Genomic DNA, 20,041 nt, shown 5'->3' with positions numbered 1-20,041 from the left:
CAGAGGTAGGAAGGGTGAGGGACTGTTGGAGGAGGGACACTGCTGCCATCTGTGTGGAGGCCATGGTCTGAATGGTCCGATGTAGGGAAGACATGTTGGATGAGATGCCCCCCATGAAGGACACCAGTTTTGTCAACAGACTGGTGTGGGAATGGAGGACACTCAGCATCACCGTCTGCCCTTCATGGAGCTGCTTCAGTAAGTCCACAGACTCCACACTCAGGGCAGCAGGGGAGACTGGGGCAGGGGGTGTGATGCCTCGACCAAAGGAGACATGCTCCCTTATACGGGGCCTCCACGGACATCTGGAATGGGAGCAGATGGGAGGGTGGAGATGGTGGTGGTGGCGGGGACAGACTCACTAGGTGTTGTGTGGGGTCTGCTGACACCCGCCTCCAAAAGGGAGTCCTCACTGGAGATGCTGTGTTCCTCAGCCGAGGTAGTCGTAGCTGAGGTCAGTGTAGCTCCCCTCACCCTCAGTGCCACTGGGTCCCTCCAATTCCTCTGAAGCGGACCCAGTCTAGCTCTGCGGCTCCTCTTGGTCCGTAGAGCTGTCTCCTCCAGTAGCCGTAGATGTATCTGCAAACAAGCAGGATAAACAAATCCACATCAGTCACCTGTTTTACCTGACACATCAGTGTCAGTACAGCACATTACAGAGCGCGCCTTAGCATCATTTGCCAAATATTGCAAAAAGTGCTGACACATATTGGAAAGGACACCTGTCAGTCTGCCAGTCAACCATGCCCCTCATATCCTGCCCCTCCATGGACCCATCTATCTGGTGCATGTAGTACGCCACTACTTATATGTGCACACATGCACCACATAAACATATTTCAGAACTGATGAAATTTTGATTGAAATGTGCCAGTACACACATATCCCATCTCCTGCCTCTGACTCAGTACATGTGTCAGAATAAGGGATGGCCAAACTCATTGTCAGTAAAATGGATATGCTTCCTTCACAAGACACTATGAGGTGCCCATGTATTGATGGTCAATGCCACAATAGAGTGTATGCTGTACAACTGACATTACTGCAGGATACACATTAGCAAGTGGGATACCATGCTACGGCCCAGTATGGCTAATCAGTCATCGCTGGCTTCAGTCACAGGGACAGTGCATAAAAGAAAAAACAGTCTGCACTGTGTCACAATCATTATCATTTTGGGGAATTTAAGCCCTGCAGCTGTCAAGTGCACATGTTCCCCCACTGCTACCCACATCTTAAGGCATCTGATGATCATACGTAATACAAATGCGACAGTTGAGTGACTGCACGCACCAATCTGTAAACATGATAACATCACAGCCGGATGAGAACGAATTGAGGCTGCCTGCACTTTAATGTATAATACAACATTATGCACCGCCAAGTGTTTACACACCTATGTTTTACCCCATTGTGATGATCCATTAGCCACACCTCAGCTAGCTGCCCAAACCAAAATGCCCAACACCACAGTAGTCTAAGGCTAGGCCACTCCACAATGACACCGAGGCAGACACCATATTGCACATTTCACAATGCACTAAATGTAGGCTGACACACAGGAGTAGAAGAATAGAGTGTACTCCATGTCTGTCCATGTCCATGTGCAACATGGGTTTACCCTGAACACTAGGCATGTGTTCATGCATGTGTGACACACATGATGTACATTTTTCTGAGGCCCCAACATTGTCGTACCTGCTGCATGGCTGTGTGGTAAATACCCCAGGCACATATGGTGAGCCAAAGCATCAATTGGAACACATATCAATTGCCCACGCAGAGTACATGTCTGATATCTGGCAATGTGCAGACACATGGCAATCAGTTGCCTCACTCATTAAGACAAAACAATGCACCGGTAGCAGATGCTGTTTACAACCTTAAGTTTGGACAACAGCAGGGACACATAACCCAAGTGACACAAGTCACAGACTGAAAGGGCCACACCTGTGTATCAGATGAGGATGGTCTATAACCTAATTTGGGCACATGACTCCTGTTCAAGCAGACAGGAGAGCTGTGGGAGTGTAACCAGGATGAAGGAGTGCAAAGAGCATGTGAGACATAGTACACAGAAAATGCATGCACTTACCCCATCCTTGCTGCTGTCTTGCCTTTAATTGCCCATCCAGGTAAGGGAAGACCACCGCCAGAATCCGGTGCATGTGGGGGGTCAGTGTCCGTCGTCCGCCCCTTCTGCAAAGAGGTGACAGCTTCAGCTGGACTCTTGCGATCCTCCGGGTCCAGCCACGAAGGTCCTGCATCCTCTTCTGGCAGTTGCGGATGCGGTGTCTGTAGACCCCCACAGATCAAACAGCCCAGGCAATGGTCAGCCAGATCTCCTGCTTCTGATGGGCATCAACCTATGCGGATGACAAGGATAAAAGTCCATTACCACACATGCCACATGTTTGTGCATCACAGAGTTGGATATACATGTCTTTATTGCAAGGGCATATGATGTACACAGGTAGCGCAACTATGGTGATTGACAGTTGTCCTGCATTTACAACATGGAAACATTGCCTGAGTATTATAACAGTATGAAAATGCACTTTTCATGCACAGTACCTGTCCACTACAGGTACCTACAAACTTTGGGGGTAACAACTACTTAGTGAGCATGCTAGCCACTGGTGTACACAATGCCAATAGTGCCAGTCAGACAACATGCACAATGAAAAAGGGATGTGGACTGCACACTCACCTGCTCCCCTGGTTTCCCATACAGCTTGCTGTACTGTGGAAGGAGGCTGTCCAGCACGGCCTTGTTCTCCTCCTCTTTGAAGGCTGGGGCCCTCTCCACAGTACATGCCACTCTTGGAGCCAGAGGATGCAGAGACAGCAGCAGTGGTAGCAGAGATGTCAATCTGGAGCATGTAGTGCAGGCCAAGTGAGCTCTCAGGGGAACAGACAGCCTTATATCTGTGCTGCAGAGGCAGATTCTGTTCCATGTGTCCAAAGCGATAGGTCCAACACGTTTGCATCCAATGAATCTGGCAAATCCATCGCATTACACGCCTCGTACACGCCATCCATATCGTTTGAAAAATTCAAATCCATTACACCAACGAGTCTGATACATTGTTGTAGGGAGCCAATGCATTTTCAAGAACACGAATCATACAAGGGGCAAATCTGCATCAGTCCCCATTGCAGTCAATGTGCAAGGCGTGTGTGCAAGGCGTGCGTGTGACTCGTTCCCTAGGTATCCAACGCATCTTTTGAACTGGTCACCCGCGTCAGTCCCCATTGCAGACAATTTGCAAGGCGTGCGTGTGACTCGTTCCCTAGGTGTCCGACACGTCTTTTGAATTGGTCACCCACGTCAGTCCCCATTGCAGTCAATATGCAAGGCGTGTGTGTAAGGTGTGCATGTGACTCGTTCCCTAGGTGTCCGACACGTCTTTTGAATTGGTCACCCGCGTCAGTCCCCATTGCAGTCAATGTGCAAGGCCTGTGTGCAAGGCATGGGTGTGACTCATTCCCTAGGTGTCCGACGCGTCTTTTGAATTGGTCACCCGTGTAAGTCCCCATTGCAGTCAATGTTCAAGGCCTGTGTGCAAGGCGTGCGTGTGACTCGTTCCCTAGGTGTCCGACGCGTCTTTTGAATTGGTCACCCGCATCAGTCCACATTGCAGTCAATGTGCAAGGTGTGTGTGCAAGGCGTGCGTGCGACTCGTTCCCTAGGAGTCCAAGGCGTCTTTTGAATTGGCTACCCGCATCAGGCCCCATTGCAGTCAATGTGCTAAGTATGCCACCCACCATAGCTTGCCAGGGACCCATGGGCACACCAACAACACTACAGCCTGTGACACAGTATATCAAAGGGCATGTCAGGCTGCATTACCTGTGTGTGTATGTTGGTAAACATGTGATTTGGTATGTGGCACTTAGTGGCACGCACTCCCAGGCATGGCAAGGTGTCATGGGGACAGATACCTTTGTGTGTTGGACACATAACCACTGTGATTGACAACTGTACAGTTCAGAGCATGAGACATGTACACAGTTCCCGGTGTACATTGTGTATGTCATGTGACATACACCCTGACTCTTCGGTGGAATGGTATTTGTGTCACAGGGTGTCACAGTGCCACAAATGTGATGTTCATCCACAGTATGTGTGCATTTCGCTGCGGAGATGACTCTGATTTCATGGGCTCAATGTCAAACGGTCACCACATCCATGTGTATTGTCAATGTGAGTTTATGTTGCGTCTGTGTGTCACAGACATCCATGTGTGAGCTGCCAAGAAATCAGGTGGCACTTCATGTGTGTGTCATGTGTACGTTGTGGTGTGTATATGAGACGCTACATCATGATGGTGTACTTGTGGTGACGCAAGGTCCCTGCGTGTGTCTGTCAAAAACCTGTGATGTGGGGAAGACATCTATCCTCACTAGTCACTGTGGTGTGTGTCTGGTATGTGACACTCGTACTGATGTACTGTGACAGAGCCCATTGATTGGTCACAGCACAACATGGACCTTGTTGTGTGGACCTGTAGAGCTGAGATGTCAGATGATGGGCATGTATCTGACATGTGTGCCCATACCCAACAGCACACACATCATGTCCTTGTGTCCTGTCATGTTGTTTCATGTGCTATTTAGCATGTACACTGGCACATAGATAGGGGAACTGACAAACTGTCTTTGCTCATCTATGTACTGCAGGAGACCAGCTGTCCACAGACCGTTCCCTGACCTTGCAACCATGGTTGAATGTGACTGCATGCGACGGTACCGCTTCACCAGGCCACTGACTGAAGAATTGGTGGAGCATTTGGCCCCACACTTGCAACCTGGACGGATATACCCTACAGCACTGACCCCCATGGTGAAGGTGATGGCAACCCTACACTTTTTTGCCACCGGTACTTTCCAACACACTGTCGCTACTGCTGGTGGGATGTCACAGACCATGTTCAGCCGTGTGCTTCGAGATGTGTTGGAGGCGATGTTGCATTTCCTCAACCAGTACATCCATTTCCAAAAACCACAATGACTCGCTGACATCAAGGGTGACTTCTATGCCCTGGGCAGAATGCCACATGTCATTAGCTCCATTGATGGGACACATGTGGCTTTGGAACCACCACAGGCACATGAGCAGACATACTGGAACAGGAAACATTTCCACTCAATAAATGCTCTGGTGGTATGGTTGGTGGACATGACCATTTCACATGTGTGTGCACGTTTCCCATGTTCAGCGCACGACGCTTACATAATGATGAGTAGTCGCATCCCAACGATGATGTCACAGATGCAGGTCCAGCGTTCCTGGCTTGTCGGTGTGTACTGACTGTTTACCATTGTGTGTGTTTGCTAAAGTTGATTAGCACCCTCTTTTCAGACTCATCTAATGTGCAATTGTCTTTATGTAGGTGACTCTGGATACACCAACATGCCATGGTTGCTGTGAGAAAGTGCCATCTTTCTTGCATGGTATGCCCCCAATTTTTGCTGAATTGCTGAATGTACTTTGACTGAGTGTGCCCTGGACTCCTGCCAATCAGGTGCCCAGGGACTATGTTCCTTCCCTAAAAACCTCAAACCCAAAATTGGTAAACCCTGGCCACATGTCAGACCCTGGTAGATGGTACCCTAGGTACCCAGGTCCAGGGAAGGCCTCTAAGGGCTGCAGCACTCATTGTGCCACCCTTAGAGGCCCTGTACCCTGACACACACACACTGCCCTTTCAGGCTGAGTGTTCGGGTACAAGACAAAACAAAGAGTCGACATGGCACACATCCATGTGTGCCATGCCCACCACTTACACTGCCCTGGCATGCATCAACCACTCCTCTAGCTGGGTGCCCTATGCCAGTGGTGTGGGCACAGGAGCACGAGCCCTGTGCCCCTACAGTACCCAGGTCCATTCCTGGGCACTGTAAGTGCAGTGCTGCCATTTAAGAGTACATGGTGCTGAGAGCTCGTCAAACACGAACTCCACAGCACCATAATGGCAACACTGAAGACTGAGAAGTTTGGTATCAAACTTCTCAGCACATTAAACCTGCACTGATGCCAGTGTGGGATTTAATGTACAAAGCACCACAGAGGGCATCTTAGAGATGCCCCCTGAAACCTAACCTACAATCCACGTCTGATCTGGGAGGCTGCCTAGGCTGCCACACAGCAGACATGTTGCTAGACCCCTGGGTAGGAGAGCCCCCACTCTCCTGGGCCTGCAACAATGCACATCCTGGGTGAGGTGCTAGGTCTCCTCCCCCAGGATGGGCAGGGGGAAGCTTCCCCAAGCCACTTGCTGTACCCAGCAAACTGGCCCCCACCGGTTCTAACCCCCACTCTGGCGGGAAGACTGGCCGGAAACCCCAAATAAGGACAGGGGATGTGCCAGCCTGCCAACCCCACCCCTCAGGTGGGGGAGGCGAGGTGAAGCACATCTCCGGGCACTCGCCATCTTGAAGATGGGAGGCCCTGCCCAATGAGGACTAGGCTACAGCCCCCTCCCACAGGAGAGTGGCAGGATAGGGGGTGTACCCACCCCAGGGCAGGGACCCATTGGTCCCTGCCCTTTACCTACCTGTAACACCCCTAAATCTAGTATTTAGGGGCACTCTGAACCTTCCTTCCTCAGATTACAGATTCCAAAAAACAAAGAAAAGCAAGATGAAAGAAGACCTGCCGTTCAGCTGCTAAGAAGAGGAAGTCGCCAACTGCTTTGGCCCCAGCCCTACCGGCCTGTCGACCCTCTTACCTGCTCCTGCTACAACCCGGCACCTCTTGTGGCCAGCAACCTCACAAACCCCGGAGAACCTGGCTACCTTTTGGCTCTAAGCACCTGGGACTCCCATGAGCAGAGGCTCTCCTCAAAACCAGCTTCTAACCCCTGGCATCAGCCCGGAACTGCGAACCCTGCACACTCTGCACCCGCCAAGCCTGGCCTGTGCCGGAGTCAACAAAGACCCGAGGACGTCCCACAGGCGGCTGTGACCCCGAATCCAGCACCCAAGGACTCACCTCGATGCTCATAACAACGCCTGCAGCCTCAGAACAAGGTACCCCCCAACCACAATCAACAGAGGGTAAGATTTCCCGACACCAAAAGGCACCCCTGCACCCGGTGCCCTGCGGCCCCCTGTGCCCAACTCCTGGGTACCTACCTATGCTCCAACTACCCAATTTACCTCTCGAAGTGGTGGTGGCACCTGAAGCATCTTCGTCGCCGAGCTTGCAGCCTTTGTTCAACCAGGAGCTTTCCCATTGAAATCCATTGAGCGCCCGAAGGCTCAAAAGCACCCAGCTGGCCGAGTGGCCCTGGCAGTGTAACCTCTACATCTATCTACTTCCCCATTTGCCCTGAGCAAGTGACCAGGAGCCCAGCTCCCACAGCCGCGTAGCCTGCTAGTCAGCAGCCACCAACCCAAGGCCCCCTGCCTCCCATAGGATAACATTGGGCCTAACTCGCTCTGCACCCGGCTGCCCCTGTGCCGCTGAGGGTGTAACAACTGAACTTACCTGACCCTGGGAGACCCCTGAGTCTGTGCCCAGAACCTTAACTCTGCCAGTCGAGTACTTACCCAAAAGCCGATAACCCAGTTTTCCTCCATAGGGTAACATTGACTGAAATTTCTTCTGTGTGGAGTTTCTAAAACTTAAAATATTCACCAAAAATCAGCCGAGTAACGAAAACAAAAATACTCACCTGCTATTAGGAGAGGTCCCAGTGCTGGATCTTGGTGCCCAGCACTGACCCTGCAGAGTACTCACAACCGTACTAACCATTAACCCAATTTTCTTCCATAGGAAATCATTGACTGTTTTTCTGTGAAATGTCTTCTGTCGATTTTTGCAAACAACAAATATTCTTTAAAAATTGTACCAACTCTGAAAACGTAATTGCTTACCTATTTTAGATTGAGGTCCCAGTACTGAGCCTAGGAGCCCAGTACTGGATTACAAAAGTAACGAGAACATACCATACCTGTAATTTGAATTTTCTCCCATAGGGAATCATTGACTGTTTTTCTATGAAATTTCTTCTGTCAACTTTTAAAATAGCAAAATATTGCCTAAAAATCACAACAGTAACTAAGTCGACTTTTATCACTTGTTTCTAAGAACTGTCCCAGGACTGAATCTAGGATCCAGCCCTGGAGTTACAAAAGTAATCCTGAAAGTAATCTATTGCAAATAACTTAAAACTTCCATTGAGCTCAATGCATTATTGTGTTTGAAATTGTGTTGCCTATTGCAACAACCTCTAACCAGTATTTACAAAAGTCAAGTGCATATTGCAAAAGTATTTACCTAAAGCATCTCATTCTTGAGAAAGTATATTTTAATACCTATTGTTGGTTCTAAAATAAAACAAACATATATCTTTTATATAAACCATTGGCCTAGAGTTCAGTTATTGAGTGTGTGAGACCATTTGCTGACTGAGTGTGTACAACAAATGCTTTACACTGTCCTCTGATACTGCCTTACTGCTCGACCAAGCTACCACTTTAGAGAGTAAGGTTATATCTAACTTAAGCCCCTGCCAAACCTCTGGGGACTGTGGACTCTGTACACACTGTACCTATTTGGGAACAGTATATACAGAGCCACTTTCTCACAGTTGCTGACACCCCTCAGGAACCCTGTGACACCAGCAGAGATGCACTACAATGAGCCACATGGTCGGACCAGGAAAGTGATCGAGTGGACATTTGAGCTCCTGAAAAGCAGATTCCCCTGCCTGGACAAGACAGGAGGGGCCCTCCCATATGCACCTGCGAAGGTGTGCAGAATCATCATAGTGGGCTGCATGCTACACAACCTGGCAGTGAGGAAGAAGTTGCCTCTCATCCAAGATGACGATGACCAACCTCCACCAGCCGTGGAGGATCCTGCCCTGGGGTATGATGCCAGTGATGATGAGGGTGATGGTGATGTTCGGAGCCAGCTGATCCACAACTTCTTCACATGAATGTCAATATACAGGTATGTGTTGTCAAAGTATTGTGTTTGCCTGATATATGTTGTTGTTGCACTGGTGCTGCTTGAGTATGGCTGTGTGCTACTTGTCAGGATGCTTGCTATGATGTGTCCTTTCTGGTAGTCTGTACTCCCAAACAGTGTTTACCTGATTGATAGATTGTGTGTACGTAGTTTGGGTTTTGATTTGGGCATGTATATTGTTGTTGTATGCTGTAAATCTGTGTTTTTGATCGTGTTTTCTGTCTCTCCTTCACTAGGTACTTTGGTTGCTATATGGTGAGGTCTGAACCCCAACACCCAGATCCTTGTTCCAGAGTGCAAGTAGTCGTTGTCCCAAACAATGATGTGCCACACACCTCTGGACTTTCATTGTTTACCACTTGTTTAATTTTTGATCACTGTCACATGAGGTTAACTTGCATCAGTTGTGGAATTCTCACGTTGTGAATCTTTAATAAACATGTGCTTCACTTTGGGATGTGCTCCGTGTGTATCCACACATCCGACAGTCATTAGCATCCTGTACCTGTGGGCTGTTTGCCACTGATCCAGGATGGGTGTTGTGTATGTGCATTCCACTGTATTTCCTGTTAACATCAGTGTTGACGATGAGTTAGATGGACATGGTGAGTATGTGTTGTGTTGCCCTAGTGGTGTGTCTCCCTCATATGTGTCACATTCCCATGACTCACATAACGGTGTTCAAATTGCTTTAGTAGTTTGCATGCACAGTGTTCCTTAGCAGATCATCATCGCCATGGCACAAACAAAGTATAAATCATGACAGAGGCAAGTATTGTGTGTTTGTGATTTTATTTACAGACATGTGTAAGGATGGGGAACGGAATTTGAAGTGCTGTACAATGTGATGGTAATCCAAAGTTCACAGGTGAGTTGGTAGTCTTGGGAGATGAAATGTCCAGAGTAGAATCCACAGTCATTTGGTGCATTGTCACAACTTTGACCCTCCATGTCACATGGGTGAATTGGATGTAAGTCGACAAGGTTAAATGGTTTGCACACAAAGGACAATATCAATATCAGGTGTTGAGTACCTGGGGGATATGCATAGCCATCAGCGTCTCACTTGCCCTTCTTCAGACAACCCCTCTCCTTTCTCGGGGGACCCTCATGTGTTGGCTGCTGTGGTGCTGAGGACTCTCCGCCAGAGTCCTCCTCCCTCCCTGTGGCTGTTGCTGATGTTGTGGCAACAGATGTTGTGGTCGCACTGGGAGGTGTGGTCCTGTTGGTGCTGATCTGGCAGAGGCATGTCAGTATGTCCCTATGCACTGCTGTTAGTTCATACAATTTGTCCCACTTGGACTCCACCTGGGACATGTGGGAATCCAAGCGGGCATGATGGGCAGCCTGCTGTTCTTTGAGTTCCTTTAGGATCCCCACTACCTGTCCAAACCCTCCGGTGCTTTCCTGATACGCATCTATGATGCGTCCCAGGTGTGGCTCATCATGCAGCCCAGCCCCTCTGCAGGCCATGTCCTCTGCCTGTCCACCCTCCCACCGCCCCTACTCACACAGGCAGAACCTGCCATGGCCGGTACAGGCGACACTGGGCCCCCTTGAGTGTTGGCGCTGGTGGTGTTGTTCCTTGCTTCCAGGGTCTCCTGTGTACCTGTTCTGTTGTTGTTCTGTGGCCTCGGCCTGTCCGTGTCGGCAGGGGTACTCTCTCTGATGTCAGATGTGGCAGGAGTGGTTGCTGGGGGTGCTGATGTTACTGCTGCTGGGGCTGCACGATGACTCACACTGGAGGTGCCAGGTCATTCAGGGTCATCGTCCGAAGAGGAAAGAGACTGATCCACACCGGGTAGCTCAGGGTCCGTCAGAGTCTGGGACTGGGACTCTTCTTCAAGTCCTGCTGTGTACCCAGCATCCCCTGTGGTTGGAGGAGACACACAATGTATGTTATGTTTCTACCCACATTAACGTTTCACACATATGACAGTTTCCACTGGACATCATTATGAGAGTCTGTACATTGCATTGTCCTAAGTTGTGACAGACAGAGGTTGATATTGTTGAAGCACTTTGTAATGGCAACCTGAAGCATTTCATGTAATGATCAATTGTCTGTAGATGGCCTTTGCTACTCAGGTTCCATCACATGCCTGACACAGCTGTATTATCCCTGTCCACATTTGTGCTTTAACAATTACATACGTACAATTACACTTAGGTTATGTAGCAAGCTTGGGGCATGTGTTGTGTGATTTTTTTCTTTGCTCTGTGCGTCACATTGGTGTGTCTGTGCAACATGGTCACAATCCAGTATGCCTGAGATCCAATGTGAGATACTATTTTGTTGTCTGTGTTCCTAGTTCACATCTCATTTCATACAAGTCATGGTGTTAGCGTAGCTAATGATGTTGGTGCTGAGTTTTGTAAGTGCTAACGTCTTCTATCTTGTCAATTTCCTCCATAGTGAGAGGGATTGGGCACAGCACCTCTCCTGATTTTCCATGCTTATGGCAGTGATGGGCAGAGGTGTGTGTGTTACAGTTCAGCTGCTTTGAGTTGCATGCCTCCTCCGATGCAGTCCAGGTTTGTCATTGTGTTTGGAGTGTCCATGACAGTGAGTGATGTGTTGTGTGAATGATGCATGTAACGCAGACCGATGTGGGATTGAAATGCAGCTCACAACTGCACATTTTATGAAGGACACCATGCTACAGTGTCAGCTATATGTGTGTGTCCATTCTAGTCACTGTCAGGTGTCCACTGCCAATGATGTATAGGTGACATTGTGTGTGCTTGGTGCTATGTACTATGTCTACATCTCCCCAATTGTCATCTACGAGACACACCTTCACAGCCAGGTCAGGGAACACACCAGGGACACTGCATCTCCAGAGAGTGGGAGGATACCTAAAGTTCCAACGGCTGTGAGAGTAAATGTGTTTGAGTTGGCCAGTGTGTAGGTGTGACTTGCAGCAAATTCACACATCAGGACCATGTGTCAGCCATCTTGCCAAGGCATTTACTTTTGGAGTGACTGGTCCCAAGAGTGCACTTTGTTCTGGCTGAGGAGGTGTGTTTTGAGGCGGCCTTGATGGCATTTGGAGTCATTGCAGGACCTCCTTCACCCACAGAGGCCAGGTAATCCCCCATCTGGCATGCTTCCATTGCTGGGAGTCACAATTTACGTTCAGGCTGTCAGGCAGTAGTGTCCTGTTGTAAGTTTGAGACCAAGTCCCAGCAGGGCCATGTGCTCCCCACAGCAGGGCCTAGTGTCAGCCATCTTGGCAGTACTTTTGCATGCCATGTCAGGTGGGCATGGTTCAGTGTGAGCTTGCTGGGACATGTGGGTGGGGGATTGTTGGCTGTGATTGCGACTCCCCTCGTGCTTTTAGCTACACCCACCTTCCCAAAATACCTGACCTTCCTTCCTGTGACTCTGCTTCCGTGTGAGTGATTGAGACAGCAATGGCAAGATGACTGACAGTGGTATCCTGTTGTTTGTCTGTGCACAATTTCCCAGCAGGGCCTTGTGCTCCCCACAGCGGAGCCCATTGTCAGGGTTCTCTCTTGTGGAGCATAATCCCACGTGTGTATTGTGGCGTTTGTGGGAGGGGTGTGTGTGACAGGGGCGTGCTGGTAAATGTAGACAGAGCTGGTGGTCCTCCTACCCCAGTCCAGATATCCCACTAAGCAGCATGCTTCCATTGCAGGGAGTAGAAGTTACCTTTCAGGCTATCAGGCATTGGTGTTCTGATGTTTGTTTGAGCCCAAGTCCCAGCAGGGCCTTGTGCTCCCCACAGCAAGGCCTAGTGTCAGCCATCTTGGCAGTACTTTTGCACTCCCTGTGAGGTGAACATGGTTCAGTGTGAACTTGCTGGGACATGTGGGTGGGGGACTGTTGGCTGTGACTGCAACTCCCATCATGCTTTATGCTACATGCACATTCCCAGCAGCCCAACCTTCCTTCATTTTGACTCAACTTTCCTGTGAGGTGGTGTGACAGTGGTGGCAAAATTGAGGACAGTGTTTGTTGGTGATTTATGGTAATGCCTTGCAGTATTTGTCATTAGGTTTGTACATGTTATGACATAGTTCCATAGTACTGTGGGATGGCAGGTATTGTGTTTGTGTAACTGACATACACGTCACAGGATACTTGCCTTTCTGTTGCTATGGCTTTGCTGGCAGTAATTGGTTTCACAGTCCCCTTGACAGTGCTATATCTGTATTGCCGCAGAAAATTGGGTATATTGGTTGTGTACTCACCATGCTCTGGTATTCCTGTTAATCCATGGATGCTCTCTTGTGATAGGATGGCCTGCACCTTCTCCTCCCAGAACCTGAAGTGCATTGGTTTGGCAGGAGGGCCACCGCCAGTGTGCCTGCTCAAGGTGTGTTCTCTGTCGATGAGCTTCTTGACCCTCCTGCGCACATCTTAGTACCTGTTCTGTATATCGTCTTTTGTGTGCAGACAAGGTGCTTGTGCATTGACCTTGTCGACAATCCTCTCCCACATCTTGGTTTTCTGTGACATGGGGGTCTGTTGGACCAATGTGCCAGATAAATGTGGCTCTACCGTGAGTATTTTGTCAATCATGACTTCCAACTCACTATCTCTGAACTTTGGATTCTTCTTGGGGGGCATGGTGCTGGGTGGTTGTGGGGATTGATGTGTGTGTGAGGGTGTAAGTGAGTGTGGTAGGTGTGAGTTTGTTAGGGAATATGTGAATCAGTTTTTGAGTGGTGCAAATGGTGTAGTTGTTGTGTGTTGTGGTGTGTCTCTGCAGTGTGGTGGTGTTGTCTGCTGTCCTATGCCTGTAGTTTGCAAAGGATCATGATAGGGATTTCTTGCCTTTATATAGGTGGAGTTGTGGGTGTGTCTTTGTTCCTTTTTTTTTATATATTGGTTTTGTCATTGCTTTTTGGGTGCTTTTTTTGTGTTATTTCCTTTGCTTTTGTTGTGCAAGCCAGTGGCTCATGCGGGGTAACTCAAGTCTGTCACACTGACATTCTGCTGTTTTTCGATGTTGGTGTACGCGTCGTAAGCAAAGGGGTCTGTTGTTTGCTAGTCACAATTTGCTGTGCATCTCGGTTTTCATGATCGTGCTCCGTGCGAGTCCGTCTCGTGTCACACATATTGCATCGTACTACGCGGCTCGTGCATTGCGGGTACGTTTTGGTGGCGTCAATTCCTGATGCGTGTCAGTTGGTACGTTTCCCGGTCATTTTACGGGCTAATCTCTGATTTCCGTATGGTTCGTGTGTGTGGCTTGTGTTCCGTAATTCACATGCGTTGCATCGTACTGCGCGTGTCATACGGCGCCGGTCCGTGACGGTCGGTCTCCGTTCCCGGTCCGTGTGGGTCGGTACGTTTTACGCCCCGAATCGGAATCAGTCCCTCTATGTAATTATGTAATGCATATTTACACTGTAAATAAATATTCATAACTGTTACCAAAAAACTATGTATTACATTTTTTTATAAAAACCAGTGGACAACTACATCTTTTATGTCTTAAAAATTTACATATTTGCCAAGTTCTCCATTATAAAAAAACATAAAAATGTTACATGCTGACTATACCTAAATATTATAGCCCCATTATGATTGCAGACGGACACCGTAACAGAAAATGGGACTGACCGCCAGAGGTGCGGCTGTCCCGCAAGGCCAATTAGGATGCGCCAGCCACACTGGCGCGTGTATTCTGAACTTTAACATTGCGGCGGGCGGTGTTGTAAGCAGCACCCACCGCAATGATGTTAAATAGGCATGTTGTGCATTGCCATGCACAACGTGACAGGCACTGCACAGTGCCTGCCACCTTGTGTATGGCAATGTAGGGGGGTAGGAAAGGCCTTCACCACCAGGCATCTTAATATGGATGGCGGTGTCTTCCAGACTCTGCCACAATATAATGCCCGAGTTCCACCTGGCTGGCAATTGTGATGATTGCCAACTGGCGGAAATGCGGCGGACGGACTTTCCATCCACCGCTGTACCCCCGCCATGGTAATATGGCGGGGTAAATGGCGGGCGGGCGGGGGGTTATGGCGGGCGATCCACACACCATCATAATGGCCTCCTATATGTTTATGTTTAAATATGTACAAAATATGCAATGTATCCAAAAATAAAAAAGACATTATTATTTCTCTATATGACAATATATATACCAAACAATGTTAACAAAATAAAATGCATATTATTTATTTGCTTGAGTCTTTGAATTAAATAAAATCATAAATAAAATATAAATATTGATTAGTATTTAATTCCTATATTAATTTGTTTCTGTATTTACAATAAAAGAATTATCTTAAATTAATTATCAGACAAATTATTTTTTTAATACACATATATAACATACTATTAACACCAAACATACATTTGTATCATTAACCTTACTCCAAAATAAAGAACTAATATTTTACTATTCCCACTCTACACTATGGCAAACAGGGCAACTGATGGACTCTAAACATATATTATTTACCATTCCCACTCCAAACTAAAAAAAATCAGGGCAGGTGCTGGACACTAAACATATCAGGGGTGATTACAATGGCAGGTGGATCGATCTACCCCCACCACATTATCATGGCGGGGGGTAAAACGGCAGACGGAAAGTCCGTCTGACGCTTTTCCGCCGGTTAGCAATCGTTACGATTGCTGGCCAGGCATAGCTGGGGCATAATATGGTGGCGTGCCTGGAAGGCACCGCCATCCATATTATGATGCCTGGTTTGAAAGGCCTTTCCATTGCAGCGATGCTGCTATGGAAGTCTGGCGGGGATGTGCTTTGGGGGCCCGTTGCGGGCCCCCGGGAGGTTGGGGGATGGGGGGCTGCGCTTGGGGGGTACCTATGTTACCCCCCTTCATTGCCATGCACAAGGTGGCAGGCACTGCGCAGTGTCTACCACGCTGTGCATTGCAATGCACAATATGCCTCTTTGGCATTGCGGCGGGTACTGCTCACAGCAGCACCCGCCGGAATGTCAAACATGTAGAATTCGACCGCCAGGGTGGCGGTCGCATCCTAATTGGTGGTGCGGGACCGCCGCATCGCTGGCGGCTAGTCCCAGCACCACTAGGGTGGCGGGCGGACTAAAGTCCGCCTGCCATCCTAATGGGCCCCTTATAATTTACTATTCTCACTTCAAACTATATTAACTCTGGGAAGGTGCTGGACAATAAACATATTTAATTTACTATTCCCACTCCAAACTATAAAAAGTAAAGGAACATCCTTGACACTAAACATATATAATTTACTATTCCCACTCCAAAATAGAAAAGGTCAGTGAAGGTGCTGGACACTAAACATATATAATTTTCTATTCCCATTCCAAACTACAAAAAGTCAGGGAAGGTGCTGGACACTAAACATATATAATTTACTATTCCCACTCCAAACTGTATTAACTCAGGGAAGCTGCTGGACACTAAACATATATAATTTACTATTCCCACACCAAACTAGAAAAAGTCAGGGAAGGTACTGGACACTAAACATAATAATTTACTTTTTTCACTCCAAACTACATTAACTCATGGAAGGTGCTGGACACCAAACATATATAATTTACTAGTCCCACCCCAAACTATATTAACTCAAGAAAAATGTACAAAAATATACTCATAAAATCTAATATTGCCAATAAAGTTACATAATACATATAAAGTAATACACATTATACAAATATATTAACATATTATAAAAACGTATCCTCCAAAAAATATGTGCCTTTTCAAATTTTCTTTTTTATTTATAAATTAAAATATTTAAAAAAATAAAACATTATTAAAAAATAAAAAATATAGTTATTAATTTTATATAAAAATATACAGATAAAAAAACACATTTCTTTTTATAACATTATTTTCAAAATCAAACATGAAACATCTTCAAATTTTCTTTTTTTTGAAAGTTTATTAAATGTTTTTAAGTATTAAATCAATATTTAAAAAAACATGTTTTAACGTACACAATAATACCATCTCAACACTAAACACCTCTACATTAAATAATAAATTATTTTATTTTTAAATTATTATTTTTCTACTATAATACCACATCAGAACAAAAATTGTTAATATTTTATTGGTTACATTTGTATTTCAAGTGTTCACTTTTTCAAATTTTTTAAAAGCAATTAAACATTACTCCACACAATTGTCTGCTAATTTCACAAAATATCACAAAACCAAAAATAAAATGTAATACATTTTTTTTTGTAATATACCTTTATTGAAAACCAATTACACAGCAGAGCAGCAGTCTTGACATTTAGTTAACACCTCTACTGGCAGAATATACATACAGGTTTTGGAGACAACCAATAATATAACCATGACATTCAATAATAACCCCTTTCCCTTAGTGAAGCAGTCTAGAAGTGGTTAGCTCCCCACCCTGGGATTCGGGAGCCCTCCATGGATAGAGCATAGCTGATGGCCTTCCGTCTTCAAATCAATTTGCGTGGCCTTGTTCCTCTAGTAAAGCCCGCCTCTCCCTCCTGAGTTCAACTGTAGGAGAAATACAGATGTCCCCCCGGTATTTGTTCCACCATCCCCACTTATGATCCCACTTCCGTGGGCAGCCACGATGTTTGTAAACCGTTTTCTCAGCCACCATGGCCAGATCCATATCCGAGGCCCAAGCGCGCAGCAGCGGCATAGTGTCTACCCCCCATTTCTGCGCAATGTTCCTTTTGGCAATGGCCCACCCCATGGCCGCCCATTCCTGCTCCACCTGAGTGAGGTCTGTCGCTTCCCACACATTAAGGAGGCAGAGCTGGGGAGAAGGAGCGACGGGTTTGTCTATGGATCTCGCCATCTGTCGGGTAACTTCTATCCAGTACTGCTGGATGTGGGGGCATGTCCATAGAACGTGCAGAAATGTCCTTGTTTGGCGACAGTGTCGTACGCAAAGCGCATCAGGACGTCGTCCCAGTTTATGCAACAACTTCGCATCAAAATACACCCGATGCAAAATTTTGAGCTGAACCAGGCGAAGCCGCATCGGCATTGCCACCTCGCGAGGGAAGGCAAGCGCCTCGGTCCAGTCCTCGTCAGCCATTTCCCCCAAGTCCGCCTCCCATCTGGCCCTTAATCTCCGCATTGGGTCGCCCGATTGTTAATTAATTTTTTGTACGTCAAAGATATAGCCTTGCGGTCCATTGGGTCTAACAGCAGTCTGTCTTCTAAAGGAGAGGAGTCTGGAAGGGGGGTGTCTGCGGGGAGGGCGCTGTCGATAGCTTGACTAATCTGAAGATATCGAAAATACTCTGACGGTGCCAGCTGATATTTACGCTAGAGCTCCGCAAATGACGCCTTTTGACCTTTTATCCAAACATCCCCAACCCTAGATATACCGATCAGGTCCCATTTATCAAAACCTGCGCAGTCGCTCAGACGCCCCAGACAATCCGGCTCCCAGTGAGGGGTGGCCTTAGTTAGCCACCCATCCCAACCCATACGTCGCTGGAGCCCGTGCCAAATCTCTACCGTCCGTATGTCCGGCAGGCCTATGCCACCATCGTACCAGCCCATAGTGAGTTTCTGTATGGCGATTCGCGGCGGACGAGCGTCCCACAACAGACCTCTAATTATTGTCTCGATCTGCAAAAAATAGGACTCGGGAAATGTAATACATTTTTGATTTATTTTTAATATATTAAAATGTAAATTTAAAATATATTTTATTTTAAAAATGCCCCCCTCATCACCTATAACCACAACATCCCACTCCAAAATCTAAATGTTTTTTTAAATATAAAATATATATATATATTTTAATTTCAATTTTTTTTAGTTTTTAAAACACTCCCCACCCTTATCCCTATAACCCCCAACATCCCGCTCCTAAAAAAATAATATGTTTTTAAATATAATGTTATAAATGTTTTGATTTTTTCTTAATTTTTATTCTAAAACATTCCCCATCCTTAGCCCCTATAACCCCAACATCCTGCTCCTAAAACACAATATTTTTTTTTTTAAATATTAATGATACATTTTTATAATTAAATTTTTAAATATTTTTTTTAAACACTCCCCACCCTTATCCCCTATAACCCCAACATCCCGCTCCTAAAACACAATTTAAATTTTTTTTATATTAATTATAACATTTTTAAATAAAAACTAAAAAAAATTAAACACTCCCCACCCTTATCCCCTATAAACCTAACATCCTGCTCCTAACGTTTACAAAATCAATATTTTTTAATAATGATATTTTAAAAATCAATATTTTTAGCAACAATATTTTATACAATAAAGTAATTCGATATTCTTGACATCGATATTATACACAACGATATTTTTGACTTTCAACATTTAAAACTCTATGTTATAGCAAAACGATATTTAAAACTCGATATTATGTCTACTTACCTTCGCTGCCATATATACCAGAACTCATGGTATCCCTTCATTAGCAGTAATACCAGATGTATTAAGACAAATACAGAATGAGTATGGGCGGGAACCTGCTAAGAACTTGGGAATTAAATTATGAGGTAATTTATTAGCTATTATATTAGAAAACATAAAAGGGAAGGCAGCAGCAGTGGCAATACGCCAACGCTTGAGGGATTTCACTCCTTTACAACAGGAACGTGAATTACCTAAAATTATCGAAGACACCTATGTTGAATTAGGTATAGACAATTTGGGAGCTAGAGCAACAAAACCTCAACTCATGGGCGGTCCTGAATAGGATAACATCGAGCAAGCACCTGATTCTTCAAAGAAGAAAAGGGAAAATAAAAGCAAAAGAATAGAGAGAATAGAGCACAATCCAGGGGCGGGTCTACTCAACAGGAGCCCTCCGAAAGGAGGTACAATCAGGAAACTGATACACATTCCTCTTGTTCCTTTCAGATTCATAAAAAAACTCAGAGAGGGAAGGACGGTCAGAACACAGACTATACATCCAAAAAAGAAGCTATACAAAAATCTAAACCTCAATTTAAAAAGAAGCATGTCTGAAAGTTAGACATGCCCAGAATTCTGAGGACTCAACTTCTGAATGGCGAATGGGCTCTGATGATGCTAGAGAGGGCAGCAGAAGTAACAATAACTCACCAGAACCTGAT

Source organism: Triturus cristatus, chromosome 10, assembly GCF_964204655.1.
Source record: "Triturus cristatus chromosome 10, aTriCri1.1, whole genome shotgun sequence".
Classification (NCBI taxonomy): domain Eukaryota; kingdom Metazoa; phylum Chordata; class Amphibia; order Caudata; family Salamandridae; genus Triturus; species Triturus cristatus.
The sequence above is the reverse complement of the archived record's forward strand: the minus strand, read 5'-3'. Positions refer to the sequence as shown.